Source organism: Diplotaxodon limnothrissa, linkage group LG5, assembly GCF_057381915.1.
Source record: "Diplotaxodon limnothrissa isolate DT_005_m linkage group LG5, D_limnothrissa_male_GT1.1, whole genome shotgun sequence".
Lineage (NCBI taxonomy): Eukaryota > Metazoa > Chordata > Actinopteri > Cichliformes > Cichlidae > Diplotaxodon > Diplotaxodon limnothrissa.
In genome coordinates, this window is record NC_140600.1 from 33,987,222 (window position 1) to 33,993,779 (window position 6,558).

General features: G+C 38.0%; 1 pseudogene; it reads right to left on the reverse strand.

Moving 5' to 3' along the window:
* The window catches only part of LOC146632694 (uncharacterized), a 5,099-nt pseudogene extending 913 nt beyond the window's left edge, over nucleotides 1-4,186 (reverse strand).
* Nucleotides 4,187-6,558: the final 2,372 nt, after the last annotated feature.

Here is a 6,558-nt window from a genome sequence, read left to right on the forward strand (position 1 = left end):
TGCCGAATGGAACCATCAGTATTACACATGTACTTCATCTTCCAGCTATGTAGCTGAAGACATATGACAGGTTACAAAGACACATCTCTATGAATTTAAGCGTTCCCTAAGTCTTTCCACTGGGGAGAAGAGAAACTCCCAGACAGGAGGTGAAAGCTGATCCTCCCATCAAACCACTCAGTCTCTCAGTCATGCATCTGTCCACCCTCGGCAGAGGACCACTCAGTTGCTGGTCTGGTCTCTCCCAGAGGAGGCTGGCTGAAGGCTCTCAACCCTCAAAGTGATTAAGATAATTAAGAAGTCAGTTAAAGGGTTTTCAAATAGCCCGTGGCATTCATGTGAGGCCATTTTCAAAGTCTGTGTGATTTGGGTGATCCAGAAATAAACAACATAACTAATTCAAAATACTTGAATGCATCCCTGTAAATTCAGTTTTACTGGGATGAATTTTGCTAACTCAATCATTAAAGAGGGCATCACTGTCTGTTCATTTGAGTCAATATCGCTTGCTGTTAGCTAGTTGCCCAACCAAGACTAAATCTAGTCCAGTTGTAGTTATTGATTTCTGTATTCAACTCATGCCAGTAATACTCATACATGTCCAAGCCCATGTCCTGATATACTATATAAATATAATTTTGGTTCATTGCTAGTTGGCTGCAATGCGATGGGCTCATTATATGTCCTATATAGCACACTATAATATTCATGTTTTTTGGCTATAAATGATGGGATTTTAACATGCTGAAAATAAGGCCACACCCAGACAAAAAAGGAAAAATGATATGATGCTTTCATAAGCTGTTACAGGTGCAAAGATGCTAAAAATTGGCTCTTTTAGTCCATTGGTAGGCGGTTGCTGAGCAACATAATGGTCACAATATCTACTAAAAATAAGACCATAATATCATTTAGTGGATCTAAAAATTAGACGTTACTGTCATGAAATTGAAATTAAGCAATGCCTTTATAAAGTGTTACAGGTTCATAAATGCCGCCATCTTAGCCCATTAATATGTGGTTGCTAGGCAACATGATGACATCATGCTATTTCATGCAGAATTCAAATATTTTGCAGATATAAATTAGTTGCTGTTATGAAATTAAGTATGATGCCTTTATAAGTTATTATAAATGCCTAAACATTACAAATAGGTCACCTCAGTCTTTTGATAAGTGGTTGCTAGGCAACATGATAACATATTTGATAAAAATAAGAACCTTTAGGGGTCTAAAATGTACCGAAGTGCCAAGTTTTGATGTTCAGCTTTTGATTGTGTAGGAGTTCACAGACAGACAGAGACTCCATGCATGTAAGATACACAAATAAACTGGTATCTGCAGCCATGCGATTCAACACTATAGTGTATGTATGCCACTTACTGCCCAAACAAGTTAAATTTGCTGATGCTCTTCATACTCTTTTCTAAACATCATTGACACTGGGTCAAAACTAAATAACCACAATATTACAATCAAGAATTCAAGAGTTCAGATACAATCGATTACATCATGGTGGGGTCCACGTTTTAAATGCTCCACACTCTGTTGCTCACACTTTGAGTTTTAGTTGTTTGTGTGTTGTTGTCTGAAAAGATTAGTGGTTTTTCATTTTTGACCAGTTTATTACTGTTAATCATTGTGACAGTTCTAAAAGAAGTTGGTCCATCTCCAACAATGGTTAAAAACAATGTTTAATATTAAAATATAAAATATAGAAGCTTCTGTGTAACAGTTTTACAACATGCGGGTTTAAATAATAATTTTGTTCTGTGATGTCTGTTTATTTCTCTTAATTAATATTACTTACTTACAGTAGAGCTTTAATAAAATAGTCTCTCTAATTTGATTTAACAGATCTGCCATGCTGGTAACTGCTTCAATCTTCATTTGGAAAAGTGTATCCCTTAAAACAATGAAATAGTGACCATACAAAACATTTTAAGACACTGTGCCTGTTTATGTTCACACGTCATGTTTGTATTACAGTGTCCAAGCAACAGGATGTGTGAGGAACAGGGCTGAGGCAAAAATAACTCAACTTTTTATGTTTTACACAGCAGTGATGCAAAAAAATGGAAATTTGATTGTAATGGCACATCAGAGATGTCAAAAACATTGATAAACAGTGCTGCATTAACAGTGGTGTGCGATTTGAGAGAAGTACTCTCTGCCAGCAATCTGTTTTCCCACATGCACACAAAGAAAAAGTGAAGTGCTTCAGGAAATCCTGATGAACATAACAGGTGGTACAAGCAGTATAAAGATTTTGTTGCGAGTTGGCGGCAGTTTGGTGAGAACAACTGTCAAGCTGAACTGAGTTCAGTGTCAACAGTCAGCCATATAAAAACTTGAGTGTTACACGATGCATATAATACAAATGGAAAAACAGGGTTTTTTTCTTGTTTTCCTTCTTTTTTTGCATAAACTGCCTGACCCTTTCAGTTTTAAGTGAAAAAAAGTTCATTTTTGTAATGAATTAAGTAGGTCCTTTGGGGATAACAATACTAGAAAAGACTTAAAGAGTGAAAAGAAGAAGAGTGAATTGATTTAAAGTCAAAGACTGATGGAAATCCATCATAATTTTTAGCATCCTGAATTAACCCTTTTTATCATTAAGCATCAATTTTACTGGGTTTATATTGGCACCCATTTAAAAGCACATGTGAGTGTTTCATGTATTTGGAGGTGATTTGTTTGCCTTAACTGAATATCAAAGAGCAAAGAATAAACCATAAGAGAGAAATGGAATACCAGATAAAAGATTAATGAGTTTTACCTTAAATTTGATGCCACTTCCACAAAAGAGTTGTTGATTTTTCTTATATTTATTTACTCATATGAATGAGAATAATTAAACATTTCATATGACAACAGCAAAGATCACAGAAATTCCAAAGTCTATGACCCTCCAAAGTTATTTGGTAACTCCTTAGAGGTGCAAGATCCCACATTAAGAACAACTGCTTTATAACAACAGATGTGTCCAGTAGAAAGATTAAGATTTCAAAAAGACTCACCTAGATCATCACAACAGACCTCCATGGAGTCAGAGGAGCAGTCACTGAGATCATCCAGGGAGGTATCTGTATCCTCGTGAATCTTAAACCTACAAAAAACAAACAAACAAAGAAACAAACGGGTCAACCAAACAAACGGTGGTTTAAATCCATGTCTGTTTAGACATAACTTCTGACCACTGAATACTGCATTCAAGAGAGTGAGGCTATATGCATAAACAGACACCAGGGAGCGGGGGGGGGGGTGTCTTTCTTTTAATAAGACCATGAATAATAAAAAAAGTATGAGACATTATGAGTGTGCATTATTTTCTCTGTGTCCTAGAAATAAACTGCAATCTATTGTATATCTTCCTATCTTAAAAGGTGAAACACTGCCCTCACCTGAATCTAAATGGAGCAACAGCAGCCATGTTGACCTTTCCTGGCTCACTCCCTCTGCGTGGCAGGTTGAATGTTTGATGGGAAGACTTTGATTTGTTGAAAAGCTCCCTGTCAGAAGCTTCCAGCTCATAGTTGGAGATGTTCCTCACTTCTTTTTGGAAGTTCTCTATTCCTGCTGAAGATACTCCTGGTATCTCATTTCCATTTGCATTTTTACTATAAAGAAGACGTCCTCTTCCGTAGCCTACCTGAGGATTTGGTGGGCGGTGTCGCAAAGTGTTACCCTCTTGCACATTGTCCACACTCCTCTGACGATACTTTCCAAAGGTCCAGTTCTTGTTAGTGTTTCTTCTTAACTGAAGGTCTCTCAAAGCTTTCTGGGTTATCGTGTCGCTGCGGATGTCTGATGTGTCTTTCGAGCGTGGAACTTCCCTCTTTGGTATCTGAGGGCTGCTGTAAGCTGAGCAGGTTCCATCAGCTCGCCCTGCAGCTGCTGAGCTTCTATGTGAATACATGCTAGTCTTTTGGTGCAGCAGGTTGTTCTTTAAAGCGGCACCTCTCAGCAACTCTGCAGCTCCTGAAGAACCAGAGAATGAAGAATATGTAGGCCGTCGTTTTGCGCTGTGCTGATACTGCATTGTGGGATTTGGGAGCCCACTATATTGCTCTTTGGGCTCTGCCTTTGAGACCGACATTGTGCTTCGAGGTGACGGCAGACTGGAGCTGACACCTGCGTCACTCTGCCTCCGAGATATGACTTTGATATTCACTCCGCTGCTCATGGTTGTTGACAGTCACTGCTCTGAGATCTGGAAAAGAATTCAGGAAAGACAAATACAGTACAGCAGTTACAACAAGTACAAGATAAAAATATATTTTCACAACAGCAGCAGCAATAGTAGTACATGTTTGTAGCAGTATTATGTGTAATAATAAATATTCAAATGTTTCAATATTGCCTTCTGTTATTTTGGTTTATTTCTGATTAGTTCAGTTCCAGTGTCAAGGTTGAATCTTGATTATTAAGAGGTGGGGGGTGTGGGTTGGTGTGGGATGGGGTGAGCACTTCTACTGATAAATGGCTGATATGGCAGGGCCATCAGCTAATGCATTCATCTGGGCCTCACAGGCTAAATAAGCTGGCTCAGATAAACTGTTCAGTCTCACTTCCAATTCACCTTGCATTAACCCTCTTTAATGTCTGTGGCTTGATTAGTTTATGTTTATTCAATTATCTTCAATTAAACATCTTGTGTGGACTCCTTGCCACCTACTTTTAGCCAGTTTGTGATAAACATTCTGCAGATTTTAATAATGCCACCAAACAATGACAGAGTTGGTTTTGTGTGGGGAAAAGAAGTGTTAGAAACAGAAAAATCAGTGAGCATTTATTTAATGGATGCAGACCTTTAAACATTAACATAAGGGCTAAGTCACACTATAGTACATAGGATCACAACGTCTTTGCCCGGTGACTGGACTGAATTGTTTTTGCCGTAAGCAACCAATTGCAAGTAGCTGGAGTGACCGACTAGTTGGCCAGAGATTAAGAGTGTGACTGCTTTGACTGCAAGGTCACGTGGCTGGAGGCAAACTGTCTCTAGATAATTGTGATCTTACTTTGACTAACTACAGTTAAGGTTTTCAAATAATTACTATTTAAGTAATAAATGCAACCAGACTGCCAGCACTTTGGAATCAATCTGCACCAGAGAGCAAAAACTCATCTCTGATGCCTTTTTTTGTTACAGGCTACTAAACTTAACTGGTTTCCAACTGGTTTTATTTCAGTTATATTCCTGTATGAACCAGAGTCAAATTCTTTGTTTGTGTGTACAAACATAGCCAAATTACATTTTCCACAAAATACTCTTTCAAAATCCTACTCAATAAGAGAATAGCAAATCAGTTGACACTGGAAAATCTATAGCTCTAAGTGACCTTCTTACTGTTATATACTGAAAAAATAACATATTTTTAAACCTTTCTGTGCACATCAAAATATACAAATGTTTATGTGTAGACATTTATCTTTGCTACATTGTGGATGATGGATAACGAGTGAGATTTTTATCTTACTAAATACTGTAAAACAGCTGCACATTCCAGGCTGTCTGCTTCAGAGACAGTTTCTAACCACATGACTTACTGAGTGAATACAAACATGAGCGAGTGGGAAGGAAGAAAGAGGAGAAGATGGTTTGAGGGGAAGGAGCATTATACCATTATGTATCGATTACAGCATCAAAGTAGCTTGAAGGTCTAAAAAACAGACCAGTCACCAGTTCAAATTCCTGTTTGGGGAGAAACACTAAGATCAGAAACGTCTCATGATGTTTGTGTGCCCTTGATTGCACCTCGACATGAAGCAGTGAAGCAAGAAAAAAAAATCCGGGGTTAATAATAATGAAAGGAAAACAACACTTACCATGTGCATTTCAAAATGTGCCATATGCTTCAACAGCTTTGCCTAATGTATTCTTGGTCCTTTACCCACAACCTCCAGTGTGAAACGTGCTGTGAAAGCCAGTGGCAGACTGACACCATTTGGCACATGCGGTAGGAGGATGGCTCCTTTCAGGCCATGCCAACACCGTCTGTCCCTGTCATGGCCAGCAGACAGCACCTCTCCTCCACAGATACAATGTAGTGATTCAACAATATATACCACTACAATGAACTCAGTGAGGATGACTTTCCTGAATGGATTGTATAGTAGGTGTTGCAGATTCACATTTTCTTTCCTAGAAAAACTTTCTGTCATTAAAGCCCTCAGTCAAAACTGGAATCCGTTTTAAGCTCGGCAACTTTAATTCTCTATATTTTTAACTATTGTCTGTGTAACAATGATGGAAATCAAAATGCCCAACCACTGAATCAGACATAGTGATGTTTCTGAACCCCTTTCAACATTGCATAAGGCTACATTCAACACCAAAACAGATAAAATTGATGGAATAATCACACATTTATAGTTCATTTAACAACTACAACAAATATTGTGCAAGTATTTGGCTATTTACATTATTGTAAATTAAAATCTAGATGGTTATCTGTTTTGGACATTTCACTTAGGGGATGATGCGCCTTGTCGCAGTTTTCTGACACAGTTTCATAGATCAAAATATAAAATTTATGGTTCGTAGATAATACA